Consider the following 15,107-nt stretch of genomic DNA (forward strand, 5'->3'; position numbering starts at 1 on the left):
AGCCAGAGCGAGGATGGGATTTACTGCTGTGAGTGATGTGCCCTCTTCCCTCTGTGGTGTTCTCAATGGGAAGGCTCCACATCTGCCTGTGACTTTCGCCTCTGGACAGCAGCACTTGCTGGATTATGGAGGCTGTCATTTATCATCACTGTCTCTGACTGTAAAAGACAGTCCAGCACTCCTGACAAAGTGACGGGAGGATTGGGTATGGTCGAGAAACAGCTTACAGGCTTTTTTAACTAGGAAAGTGATTTCAGAGGAAGTAAAGGAGGTTGGGAGAAAGGTAAAGACTCCCAAAGACCTACAGCAACAACTTTGCAACCTTGCACAGAGGGTTGAAATTCATCTGAACAATGGAAAACGGAAAAAAATAAATGTGCCTGGCCACAACTGGAGATAGGGATTATTTAAGAAAATAAAGAACGGAAGGACTTGTACTCAGAAAGGTCAGAAGGATTAAGGTTCCTTCCAGGGAAAGCCGGTGGGAGGTGAGTTCTCTGGGAGGGAAGATGCAGCGTATGGAAGAAAAGGGACCTGGTGGATCACCCAGTGCTGCAGGGGACTCATCAGTGCTTGTGGGTGCACCAGGTACAGGGAACCTGGGAGCATCTTATTGCTGCCCATGTGCCAGGAGGCTGGTGTCCAGCTGGGCAACAAATACCCTGTTTGAGGGGTGCAGAGATTGAATGGTAATGGGATTATCAGCACACTTGTAATCTTAAAACTAACAAAACCTGGTACTTGCCAATTCAATTCTACTCCCATTAAAATCTCCTGGTTTTCTTTTGGTCTCAGCAGGTACAGCTACTATGCCAAAAAGTGGACAAACTTCCCAGGTGCAACATGAGCATGTCTAAGAAAGGTGCTGAGTATTCACATACCTGTTTATATTGAGAGCTGTGGTGCTCTGTACTGCTTTTTTTATTTTAGGACTTGTTATCTATTCATGCAGTGTCAGTACTCTGGAGACCTCCTGGTTTTCCTTCAGACGTGTTTTCAGCAACATAAAAGTGACTGTGTGCAACCCATTTGCCTAAGTCTTGAGCAGGGTTGATCAGTTTAAAAGGTAATCCAGCAGTGTTAGGAAAACAAGTTGAAGGTTCCACGAAAATTCAGCAGACACTTCCATCTGAGTGCAAATGGGCACCTAGCAGGGTGCAGTGTGCTGCACAGACAAGTGCATCGGGAAAGTTCTGCTGCTGTCTGGTAGCTGCACTGACCCAGAGATACAGGCAGGACCTCAGGTGGGAGGAGAGAAGCTGCTGATTTTGTGCCATGTGTGTCCACAAATCCTGGTGAGGCTCAGCTGAACAGTGTAGCAACTCACAGTTGAGCGAGCCTGTGGAGCTGGGTGTGAGAGTCCCTCCTCCCTGACTCCCCTACTGTGATGCTTTCACCAGCAAGGTGCCTTAAAAGCCACTAATCTGCTCTCTCATGGAAAGTGTGGGGCTTTTGGTGGTGGTTGCCATATCCTGCCCAGTCATACCAGTGGCACATACTCTGCTGCCTGTCTGTTCCTCAGTGGCCATCCCACTCTTGGTGGCTTCCCTTCATGGCTCATCTTGTTCTTCCCTGGCTGCCGCTGTGCCTGCAGCAGGTCTGGGTGCTGTCACAGGCTGGCATCCTCATGCAGCGGTGACGCAAATAACAGATGGTGCAAGAAACTCCTGTCTGCAGTGTGTGTCCCAGCAGAGGCACAGATGTAAGTTCAGGCTTCTCTTTAGGAGCAGGGACTTCTGGAAACACCTACCCCATTAGCAGCAATGGTGGCAGTAGCAGTAGAAAGCTTTAGTAGGTACCGCCACCCACACCCTATTTCAAAATAGTAACGAGAACATTCAGCAGTTGGCAGTCTAGGGCAGTCTAATCCAGGGATATACAGGGTTTTTTTTATTTTTATTTTTTTTTAAAGCTAGCTTTGCTGGTTATTCAAGAATCATGTGATCAAAAGTTAAAAGTGTTTCATTTTTCTGCATCTCAACAGTTCAAGTGGCAACAGTTTCTTTGATTCTGCGTCAGACGGTTTTCTGTTTGACGCAGAATTTAGCCACAGCCCAGGAGCACCACGGCTTCCCTTCAGTGGTGCATGGCTGGTGGATGATAACATATCAAATATCAAGGAACAGCTGAACAAAAGCTCTTTTTAAAACAAAAAAAGCCCTACACCAAACCTCACAGAGGCCGTAGTGTTGCTCATTAAGCTGTTTTGGACAACTGGGCTAGGATTGGGAAGCATATTGGATGCATTTGCTGTGTCAGGGAAACAGAAAAAAAAAAAAAATGTAATCCCTCTACTCCTGCCTTCAAAGATAATCCAGGCTAAATCATACCATTCTTTAACTCCACCTGCCCTGAAACTTGGTGAAAGCCGTCATTCCCCCTACTTTTATTAGGTCAGAAAGAGTAACCTTGATGCCTCAGGAAATGTGGAGGGACAGGGCTGCCTTGTTGACTCAAAAGATGCTTAGGACCTACCCGCTGGTGTAGAGCCACCAAAACCACAGCCAGGTTGTTGCTACACCTCATGAAATGGTTGGGGAGGGCAATGTTAAAAGCTGTGGTGCTTGATTGCTTCCAGACTTTTTGGAAGAGATAATTGAGGTGATGGAGGAGGTATTTTTGGACAGGCAGGAAAAGGGATGTGAGTTGCTTTGCGGGTAGCAGTTTTTGCATTGTGTGCATCTAGCTTTGTACTGCTTGGTCATTTTATAAATAGATCCAGCCAGGAATATGTCTGTTTATACAAATCTGCAAAAAACATGGTAGGTTTCTGTGTGTTGTACACACAGAATGTAATTCTACATTCCTACAAGGGATTTTGTTCTTGTATCTGATTCTGGAGAGACCAGTATGTGCGATTTGCAGTGCTAGTGGGGATGGAAGCAAAAAATGAAAGGCAGAAGGGTTTTTGTGCAGAGCAGCAGATCAACCAGACCAGGAGGGGTTCAACCTTGCAAACTGCCAGCTGTTGGAGGATTTGAGGGGGTGTGATAGGGAGCACACGGTTTGGCAAATACCTACTAGGGGTTAATGGTACCCGGAGCATTTCAACCCCACAGGCAGGTCCCTGGGGCTGGTGGGTTGGGGGGTGGGGCAGGCAAGGGGTTTCCCTCTATGGTTTTAGGGTTTTTCTGCGGTTTTTTTGGTTGGTTGGTTTTGGTTTTTTTTATTTTTCTGCCCTCAAATGCTCTGGGGGCTGTGCCCTCCATCTCCTGAGACTGGGTGAGTAGGGTGAGGCTCCTCATCTGCCAGGATCATCCCAAGCAGGGCAGGGGGAGCCAAGTTGTGGGATGCTGAGGCATCCCAGCTCAGAAACTCCCCACACTGTGGAAAACATAGCAGCACCCGCAGTCCTCCTTAGTCCCTTAAATGTAAACCCACAGGGGATTCAAAAAATGGTGAAACCCAGGACAGTAATTTTAGGGAATGGCTATTCTTTTATTATTGGGAAGATATCGTCTCTCTGTGTGGGTAGGAAAAAGGAAACTCGAGAAAGAGCGTGTTCTGTAAGGACGCAGGGTGTGGCTCGAGCATCAGTAACAAATGCTGGAAGAAAAAATGCTCTTTGTTCTGCAGTCAGGTGGGTTGACAACTCTTCTCACCCATCCCTGGAATGCATAACACCCAATGCAATTAAAAGATCGAGGAAAGCTTGACATACTGAAACTGCTGCAAGTGCAGCAAGCGGAGAGATTCAGCCTGGAATCTGCTTCTTTTTTTTTGCTTTCCAAACAATTAAGTTCTGAAGGTTGTAGCTATCAAAATCAGTATGTTTGTTTCATACTGCTGCATTGTTTTAATGTCTATGTTTTGTGTGCTTAATGCTTCAAATGGTAAGTTAAAGCTCTCTAGCACTAAAATTTATACTGGCCTACATGTGACTAGAATTGGACCAAAGCGTGCATTAAAGTGTATTAAAAACGTGTACATCCATATATGCGTGCAGTACAGCAAATTGACTTGTAATGACAGTCTCGCTAATTGGAAAATAATTTCAAAGCTATTCCTTTTAAACTACCCTTGTTTGTCTTGCAGGTTTAGCACTTTTTATTTTCCATTTATTTAACTAAAAAAAAAATTACATTCACAGTTGCTTTTAGATTGCTACAGGCTAAAGCAGTATCTTGAGCTTAAAAAAAAAACCTATTATCCTGGTTTTTTTATGCTTTGTTCATTCTGCTGTGAGTTGGTTTGATTCAGTGACTAAAATGCTGCTCTCTTTTCTCCCCCTAAGCATCAGAACTAAAACTTGGTCTCATTGCAGTTGCTGGCAAGAAGTGAAAATCTTGCACAAGTGAAATACTATGAACTTGTTCATAGACAGGCAAGCGGGACTGACTGTGTAAAGCAATGAAAAGAAGATGTGACCAATATACATCTTCTCTCTTTCCATTTTAAATAAATTCTTTTAAGTTTGGGGTCGGGAATTTGGATGATTACTTATTTTGTGTGTCTGTGTATATATATATATATATGTATGTATGTATTTATATATATATATATGTATTTATATCTTCTAAAAATGTCTTATTTCTTTTTCTGGGAGGATGAGAAATCTACTTGCAAATTTACATCTTGTGACATTTCCTTACAACTGCACACTGGCATATGTACTGCTAGAGGCCAGCCCATCATTTCTTGGTAAAAAGAACCTTTCAGCTCGGTTACCTCCTGTAGAGAGCTAATTTTCCAGCAGTCAGGCTTGATCTGGATAAATAATTAGAGAGCGCGAGAGAGAGATGAAGATGATCACATCAGCGCTGTCTGTAATTCAGTTAATACAGCCAGACCCTGTGATTTTGCGTCTGCAGCGTACTTGCGTGGTCTCAAAAGCCACAGAGGCGAGCAGGCAACAAAGCCAATCGGTTACATTTGTCTTGGAAGAATTAGCGGCACTTTTCATTCATTTGTGGAAAGCCAGCAAACAGCTGCAGCATGCATCTGCAGCACAAGAAGGTGATTCTTGACACGTTCGCTCTCCCCAGCCTACCCCCACACATGCAAAAATTTCCTCGTGCAATTAATGCTGGGGTATTTCCATCCTTAGGGATGGCTTTTTCTTTTCCTCTGCAGTTTGAGGCGTTGAGGTGGGTTTTTTTTTATTTGAGTTAAAATTGGTAACTCGCGTAGCGGAGTAAAAGCCCACTTGAGGAAGCCTGCTGTTCTGGCATTTCTGGTTTGGTTTTTTTTTGTTGTTGTTTATTTTTTAAGCTGGTCAAAATTATCTGGTAGCAATGCTAAAGTGTAGGGATGTGCCTGGCTCTCTGAGAAGCATTTCACATGACTCTTAACACCGGTAGAAGAGATCCAGTTAAAGCAGACTGCATTCTCGCACAGTCTTTGAGGGTATGTTTGTTATTGATGTGCATGCATACGGTGCTATAAAGGGGTTAAAAATACGTCTTTGGTTCACTTTATTCCCAGTGGTAGCTCCATTGCATTTATACATGGATCAGATTAAAATAGGTCAATATCTTTTGTGGAAGGTCTTTTGACACTTTGGTGCATGACTGCAGTACACCTACCTTGAGGATGAATGGACCCGAAGGAAATCCAGGCATTAACAAAACACAGCCTAGGGATACTTTAGGATCACATTCCTTTATTCATTAACTAAATCAAAGGCTTGACAGAAGGTACTGCATGGTCGAGTCAGTCTAAATAATACTTTTTGAGGTGACAGATAACTTCTGCTGAAGAAATAAACTATGTATTTAGGTAAGAAAAATCTGAATGGTGTGGGATTATGCTGTTTTCTATACTGCAACCTTTACGTGGGAATGTGTGTGCTCCTGCTGAAAAAATTCAGAACCTTATTAGAAAGAAAATTGTGTATTCAGGAGTTGCCTTGTAGCAGGAAGTCTTTGTCTGCCTGTTTGCTTTATTGCAGTTGTTTGCTGCTTTGAATCGATTTTGTCTACCAAATCAGTATATTGAGGATGACTGGGGAAGGCAGGGTGAAGGGAGAGGGGTGCAGCTCTGCAGTTTGCAGGACCAAGAAGCTGTTTGCTGCCTCATGGTGTGTAGGGATTTTCTGCTTTTTTTAAAATTAGAAAACCACAAACAAACCTAACTTGGAATTTTGGGATTTCCATAATATAAAGAGGAAGAGGCTTCTTTTCAATATAATGGCGCCATTAACATCTATTAATAATGCAGACAGGGTAAGTAGCTGGAGTTGGAGCTCCCTGGGGGCCTCGTAAAACAGATGTGCACTATATCTTCCCGGATTTGATAGCTGCTGGGGTCGAGGGGGTCGCTGTGGTTCCCGTTTATTTCCTCTGGCAGCGGTTTTCTAATTTAAGCACCTCTGTCTCCTGGCTACAGTTGCCTGCTGTGCCGTGGAGGGGTGTTCGTGCATTGTCACGCCTGTGCCGGGAAAGGGGGCACGGCCACCGCCGCCCCTGCCTCGCTCGCTGCTGCCTCACGGCTCCGCTCGCCTTCCCTGCTCGAGGTGCTGGAGCCGCGCTCTTCTCTTGATTTTTTATTATTATTATCATTATTATTATTTTTTCTAGAAAGAAATTAAGGTAAGTGTTTCCTCCTCTGCAGATTTTAATTAATTTATTTATTTTTTTTTTTTGGTGATGGGAAGGAAGAAATATTTCGCAAGAGCATGTAGTGTATCACTTGAGGTGAGGTCTGGCTCCTGGTGGGAAATACAGTTGCCGTATCCCCTTTTTTTTTAAGATGATGCTTCGCAGTTTTAATTGAATGTATTCACGGTGCTGCCTCTGAATAGATAGCTCTGCGTGTTCTTTCTCTAGCTGTCAGCATTTAACTCAGGGGGTGGGTTATACAAGAAGGATTTAAAAATATTTCATTCTTTGTGCTATCTCTTTAATTGCAGATTACTCTGCAAAAGTAGTGATAAAATATTGGTGGTCACAGTGTACGGCAAAAAGTCTTTATAATTGGTTCTGTATCAAATGTATTCCTATCATAAACGTTTAGGTTTGCCTCCAGTCCAGTATGAGACGTGAACATCTGTCCTTGTGTGCACTTCCTTTGCAAGGCAGTCTTCCTATTTGTATTTAAATGTAGAGATACGCACTTTTGCTAGCTTGTCACAGACATGAGGGGGGAAAAACCCTGCTATCGGGTCCAGACCCTTTTCAGCTGCTTCCAACCCCTGCGTTATTCCAGTTGAAAGTTTAGAAATGTGCAGAAAGGTAGTGTAAGTCCTCGGAAAGAAAGAGACAGAGCAGTTATTTCTCTGCCTTTTTTATTCTTCCATTACTATATATGCAAATGACAGTACCTGACTGCGAGGAACACCATATTATACAGGGAAGCATGACGTCTGCTGTATACACTACAGTAAACCCCTCAGCTGAGAATCAGGTTGCATCTGTTTTTTCGGCGAGATGAGGGTACATCAGGTAGAAGGAAAGAGCAGAGGTGTGAGCAGGTTGTTTTTGGAAGTGCTGCGTCAGCCAGTTCATGGGATTTCAGCAGGCAGCCTTTTGAGTAGAATGGATGGACCTTACTCTTCCCCTACATTCTCTGAAAACTTTAAATCTTCTGACTTATCCCTAAAAACCCCTTGCTGTATTGCTTTCTTCTGTTCTGCATACCGAGACAGTGTCCTTGAGTATGTGCACTGACAGACCAGGTGCCTCACTTAGAATGGTACCGCGTGGTTTTCAACCAGACCTCTGTTAAACTGGGGTGCCAATGGACATGCTAATAACCTGACTAGCTGGTATAATTTAAAAGCATAAATATTTACAGCATTTGTTTCTCAAATGTCTTATTTCCCTAATAGTGTCCAAAGCTAAGAGGTAGAAATTAAATTATTTTTTAAATGTATGTGAAATTTGAAGGGGGAGAAAAAGACCTACAAGCAAAACTCCACTTTTACATAAAACTTCAGGTTTTTTCCCTTTTATTAGTCTGGGCTATACTTGCAGATAGTTGTCTTCTTTTAATATATTGACTGTTCTTCTTATCTTTCTGATAGAATTGCAGTGTAATGCTAGTGTCATTTAGACTTCAAATATAAATGTGCAGATTTAACTAGTTAAATGGGTTTCATTTTAAAGTGTGAGCACATTTGCAAATAACTTTTAAAAACAGAGCCATTTTTCTTGGGGAAATTTGCTGTATGTTATTTCTGGTAATTTTGTTTGCTGAATAACACAGAACATTTGCCCCCTCATTACAGAAAAGGTCAATAAGCCTCATAACTGACAGGTTCAAAAGAACAATAAAATGCTCTGTGTTTTTAATCAGATACTTGAGTCAGTGGTTTTTATTGATATTTTGATAACTTACAGTCCGTTCAGTAAATTCTGTTACGAATGTATACAGTATTTGTATCATTGAGACCTTTCTTTGTGAAATTGGTGTGTGAAGCTATGACTGCTGTTAGTGCTCAATGAATCCTTTTCTCCTGGCTCTGTGAAACAATCCCTTCAGAATTAATTGAAGACCTAAACATTAACCAGCATAAGGAGAGATGGTAGGACCAAGCTTTGTGTTTTATAATTTATACACAAAACCAACAAACCTAAAACCATTTTTTTGTTTTGTTTGTGGCATGGGTGGTTTATTTGGGCCCCTTTTGGTTTATATCTGGCAAATTTAACATCTGAAATGCTGTTCAGATGCATATTTGGTGGCTTAATATTTAATGACTGATTATGATTGAGTTTATATATAATTTTCCTTTGCCCTGGTAAGACTTTCTTCATGAAATGAAGTCAGACTATATGGATTTTGAGGTGGTAGTGTACATATTCCTCTTCTTTTTCTGCAAGGAGAAAATACAGACAGAGATAAAATCAGTAATAGGAAATAAAAATTTTAATTACTTTTATAGTACGATTGCCGTCTGGATAATCAAGGCTTTTTTCCTTTTTTTTAAGGTAGAATAATAAACAAAGCTAAAAGCAAAATTGTCCACTTAGGGAACTTTGCTGAATATAAAAATACATTGCCAGAATTCAGGCTTCCGCATTCTTTGGGAAACAAAGGAAAGATCCTCTTTCCTTTGTTAATGGTATTTATCATCTTTAACTCATTAGTTGCTGAAGGCAGAGATGAAATGTTGGAGGGACTGGAAATGATCCATTGATAAAATTCACACAAGTTCTTTGAAGAATGCCTGTGTGCTGGTATTTTGCAGTTAAAATACACACAAAAGTACGTAAGCTGCTGGCATTGCTCTTCCTTAATGCTCCTTAAAGAAAACAGAATTTTTTATCTTGTGTTGATGCGTGTTTCATGTCTTCTAAATAAAGAAGAACAATTGCAGGATTCCTCTTTATCTGAACATTGGGTGCGCCCTTGTGTAAAATGGAAGTGCTTTGTGAGGCACCCACGAGAAGGAACAAAGTAGAAGGTAATATGGGGCTGCTTTATATGACAAGCTGTGATTTGGCCTCTGCTGAAAAAGTATCATTTTATTTTTGTCTGAGCCCTCTTTAATTTCTTGAGAAGTTAACCTTTTGCATCTGCAAAGCAAGGTCAATTATGGGTTGATATAGGGCAGTATATAGAAACAGGTATAAAAATATAGATCTCTTTATTTTAAAATAATCTTGTTTTTTCTTTTTATTTACATGCTAGTGGAAAAGATATATCCAAAATATGAGGGATATTTTTTCCTTTACTTTACGTGGGTGTAGAACTTCTGCATAACACATAATCTTTACTTTTTCCAAGTCCATTGAGTTCTCCTCTAAATTAATTTTAAAGAACGGTGTTTCAGTGGATGCTTCACTACATTGTCTTGTTTACATAAGGCTTATAAACCTTATAAACAAAGAATTTGTACCTTTTTTTTTTTTTTTTTATTCCCATTAAATTGTATTTAAACATTCCTTAAACTTTTTGTTAACGGGAAAATTAATTCTTCCATCTAGCAGCTCTTACATTTTTGTGTGAGATCTTGCAAATCTCTAACCAGGATCTGTACTGTAGCTGCTTATGATAACTGCCAGCATATTGATGTGAGGGGAGGAGCAGAAATCTTAACAGCTCACACTCCAGACACCCACACTGATTGCAATAGAGGAAACTCTGCAGCAGCAAAACAGAATAGTAAATACAGAGTAAGAAATTGTGAAAATGTGGCAAGTTATAATTACAAAGAGGGCACTTACATCATGCTGAATACTTTTTCCTGTGTGTGGTACAAGTGAGATTTTTTGCACTGGGAAAATCCCCAAATTTTTCTGTTGTATTTTTTGTAATTGTATGTTTTGTGTCTCCTGACTTCTCATTGAGTGACCTCAGAAGGAGGGCTGCTTGTGCTCTGGATTGTGACTGGCTTCCTACTCCTAAGAGTCAGGACCATGTACAAAAAGCGTTGGTGGTGAGAGCTGAAGAGCATCATGATTCCCTGAGGATACAATTTTCCCTTTCTTTCTCTTTTGCTCAAGTCAGATATACACAGTCTTACATATATTTCTATATGTACATGTGGCAGAGTGGCAGTGGATGCACCTTGAAGTCTGCAGGGATTCAACGTGGAGGTACCAAGGATGCACAAGGACAGTGCTTCCAATGTCCCTTTTGAGTTTCCACATGTGGGAATTTGAATTACTTCACCAGGTTGTTCCATAGGGATAAGATTATTTGGATTGCAGAAGGAGATAAATTAGTTACCAAAGATGGGAGGCTGCATTTGCGTACAGGATAGGAGACAGCTACTGATTAATTATGCTATAAAGCACACATAGCTTATAAATTTGTGCATGATAAATATCTGTATTGTACACCCTTGTCCACTTTATCCATGGACAACCCATTTGTCTCCCTGAGGAGACAAATCCCTGCTGCAAATATTCCAAACACTCCTCCCTTTTCAAATAAAACTAGCCAATGTAGTGAGTTTTCTCTTTCTCCTCAGTGAAATAGTGAATTCACCCCTGTTTGTTGCTTACAAAAAGTTTGGAAATGATTGGCACGTTGTAAGCAGCCTGACCTGAAGGAGTGTGAGTGGGGACCTCCAAGCTGGTTGTGGGGCACAGCCTTTGCTTCTGCAGGAGAAATGAGCACCAGGCTCTCTGTGTGAGAAAGGGCTGGAGGCAGTGCTTTGGGTAGAGCCTTTGGTGTCCATTCCTTCCAAGGCTTCTGCTCTGGGTGCTCTAACAGGAGGGGAAGCACTGCCTTTTGGGGCTGAAGGAATTAAGAAAATGTGACTTTGTACCAACTTGCCTTTCATGTCTGCATTTACTAAACTGCATTTTATTAAGAGGCAAAGTCACTTTCCTGATGCTGCCTGCTTTTGCTCTGACCTTTCCCCAAGGGCACCTGTTATCCCAAAGGTATGGTTTTCTTCCTTGAGGAAATAACATCACTGTCCCTCCCTCCTGCCTGTTTTATGCCCCAACAATTAATTTTTGTGAGAATCAATGTATCTTCTTTGTGTGTTTAGACCACGAACACTGCGTGGGGAGATTAAACTGCTGTGCATGACAATTATGTGTACATGAAACTCTTCATTAGCCCCCGTACTAAAGAAAGGAGAAAATAGATGTCGCAGAAAAATTTCTGCCCAGTTCTGCTTCCTCAGCAGATGAGTGGGAGTGTTGAAGTACCTCTTCTGACTCCGGAGCGGCAGCGTGCAGGTTTCCAGGCAAACCTCATCCCCAGGGATAGACGAACTGCAGTGTGGGAATACAGACAGGGACTGCAGCGTGTTACCAGGTGGTCCTGGTTGTGTGGCTGAACAAGTGGCTGGGGTACCTATTGAGTGAGGGAGGTGTCTCTGTGCCTGAGCATTTCCATCCATCTGCATTGCTTTGTCCGTGAGCCTTTGCTTCCTCTGAAATGAAGCAGCAGAAGCCAATCCTTCATCAGACCATGGCCCTAACAGAGGGGCTGGAGGGGCTCAGTGTGTGGTGAGAGAGCTGTTCATGTGGAGTCATTGCTAAAAGTCCACTGTGGCTGGTAAAGTGACGCATCATTTTCTGCCTGAACAGTGGAGGGGTTTTTCTCAACACCTTGCACACTCCTCACTCTGTTGGAGTTGAGCTTTGAACTGGTTTAAATTCATAAAACATCAAGGAATATGCAGATTTTTGTATCAAAAGTCGGATCCAAGAGGCTATTAAATACTATAAGTACTCTATAATTGGCTTGATTAATCTAATATTAACTCCAAGTGACACTTAAGTGACATCAACCGTGACAACAGAAGTGACATTTTTGAATTGCCTTATTTTTAGGGAGAGTGTTGATCGTGGCTTTTTCAATTGTCACTGTGGCATAATGCTCATAGACCAACATATTTCTGGCAAGCGTGACGTGTCCCTTCTCTCTGGTGTCAGTGGTGTGGACAGTGGGCCTTGCTGCTGCTCAGTAGGGTTCCTGCACCAACAATATGCATTTGTGTCCACAGAAAACCATGGATTTCTGCTAACCTATTGAGAATGAAAAGACTTCTCAAGAAACGTTTTTTGATTAGTTACCAGTAATGTTTACTGAGGCAAGGAAGAAGGAAAAGACCACCTTGGCTAATGGCAAAGCCTATGAGGCAATGACTTCAACAATCTGAGTGCATGACGAAAGAGCATCAAGACTGCAGCATCCTTTCTTTTTCCTCCTGGTCAGTACACTCCACATTGTCGATTCTGCTGTAGCTTTCCAAGGGTACTAGTTCCAAGTACTTGGCATCCAGAGAGGGGCAGTTTTCACCGCTGTCTGTATCCTTGGTTCCAGTGCTTTAGCTCCCAGGCTGATACCAGATATAGGGAGTGACCTTCTCTGCCTTTGCTAAGGCCTGCTTTAGATCTTGAAGGTTGTGTTAGCCTCAATCATATAGGCCAGTACTATTCCTCAAGCTTATGTCCTGGCAGGCTTAAATCCCAGCAGTCTAAGAAAGCAATCTCTAAAAGTGTCTGTCCCCTAATCAAGTCCCAGTGACTGTAGGCAGTGTCTTTATTGAGGGAAAATCACAATAATTCTAGTAAAATTTGGGGTTTTTTGTAATGATTGTTTCACCTACATTTTTAATCATGTAGAAGATTATGGATGCAGAATAATTCTAATAATGAAAAAGATGATTTAACTAACTTCCAGTCTTGGCGGATTTCTTGGTGACTGTTTCCCAAAGGATTCAGTGCAGCATTTATGGTTGGTTTGTCCTGTAGGAAATGCAACATGTATTGTAGATAAGCAGATTGAGGTCTGTCATTGTCTCTTCTGATTGACTAGAAATAACCACATCCACTGTTTTATTACTCTGTTCTTTTCACCTAATAACTCTTAACTTAAAAGGCCTTTGAGATACAGGCTTGCACTTTTTCAGTCTGTTTCCTGGACAATGGAGCCTTGGTCAGTTTGGCTGATAAATTCTGTTGTAATATATGTCATAAGCCTGGGAAGGAACCTAATGAAATTTGCCTGTGCTTTCCTTTTGCTTCTTCCCTTCTTACAGTCATTGATTGGACTTTTATCCAATATCTCCCTTACAGCTTGAAGCAGTGCAGCTGCCTGTGCAGAACCTGTGCTGCAATACAGAACAGATCCAATTCTTCTTAGTGTAGCTAGCCATGCATGCAATAACTTAATATCCAGATCTTAAATACACTTTCTTGCTTGATATATTTTACACAAAGAATGCTTACAAAGTAATATTCTTTTTCTGTGTGCTCCTGTTGTATTTATTTTTCAGTGGGCTCATTGAAATTAAATCTGTGCTGTCTGTCACTTCAAAAAATCAGAGATTCTTGTCTGTCCTTCTCGTGATTACATGAGATAAAATATATTAAGGATATATTTACTACATATTTGGTTTAATCTAATTACTTGCTTTATGTAATTTGAGAAAATTACATAAATTAGGCTTTTTTAACTTCATGAGTTTTGCGGTCTTAAATTCTGACATAAAACATTGCCTCCTTCACTGTCAAAGTGTTTTATTCATAATTTAATATTTTCCATATAAGCATTCCAAAGGCTTGTTATCCTCTGTGCTTTGGATATGACAGGGTGGAATCCCATGTGATTAACGAGGGCAGTATGTGTTGTTGTGTGCCTCTCCAGTGACATTCCCTACATTCATCTCACATGTTACAGCTCAAAGGCTGATTATCCAAGAGTCACAGTCACGGTCAGTCTGCTTGAGTGTGAAGTGAAGTCTGTTCATTTCTGCTGTGTGATGTTCCAGAAGACCACTTACTGGTATAACTTTGTACTTTGAAAGTTGTTCCATGGCTGCATACAGGTGAAAAATCACCTGTGCTGTGTGTTTTGCTTCATTTGAAATGTTTATCTTGCCTAATCAGTGGATTTGTTCCATATGCTAATGTTAGACTCTTCTCTCCAGTTTCCACCACAGAACTGTGAAGCTTGTAACATCATTACAACTGGAATAATTGTTTTTATTTACTTATTCCTGGAAATCTACCTGTTATCCTGAAGTCAAGGGAATGCAGTTCATGCAAGAAGAGGCAAGAATAGGAAAGTTTTCATGGGGTTTAACACTGCAGTGGGTCACAAGTCTTTTGTTTAATTGGGTGTTGTTAGGTAGATGTGGTATGTTTGTCATTTGAGATCCTAAAGGACTTTGGATCTGTTTGTGTTCCCAGCAAAGATCATTAGGTAATAGCGAAGTTCATGTGTCAGATTGTTGGAAAGATTATTGGAGCACCTAGAGGTGACTACCAACTCAGAAGAAGACTCTTGTGAATTCTGAATAAGATTTGAGTTCCTATTTTCAGGACTGATGTGTGTTAGGATAATGAAAGGCTGCTGCTGGCTGAGTGACCGGCGGGTGTAAGCTGAGTTATGTGTGTCCCTTTTACCCAGTTTAAAAATCTCTTTCAAGCACTACCACCAAAGATCCTGCTTAATTGTTTCTTTGGGTTTTTTTTTAACTACATAGAAAAAGAAGATAGGTCTGTTTCTCTTAGAAATGACACAAAGAAAGAGAGGAAGAAGCACAGGGATTAATGGTTACCTGGACTGGAACATCTACTAGATGTTCAAATGAAGTGCTTGTCTGGATATTCCAATTGATCAGGGCTCACAAGGGGTTTTCTGTTCCAGAAGTAGGTCTGTAAGACCTCTGACCATGCAGATGATCTTTTTACTGTATCTGGTCAGTTGTCCTGGTTTTGTTTCTATCTGAGAAGAGCCTGCAGGAAATAGAG

This window comes from Pseudopodoces humilis, chromosome 1, assembly GCF_049639895.1.
Source record: "Pseudopodoces humilis isolate 2021_Gansu_Grassland_sample_001 chromosome 1, ASM4963989v1, whole genome shotgun sequence".
NCBI lineage: Eukaryota > Metazoa > Chordata > Aves > Passeriformes > Paridae > Pseudopodoces > Pseudopodoces humilis.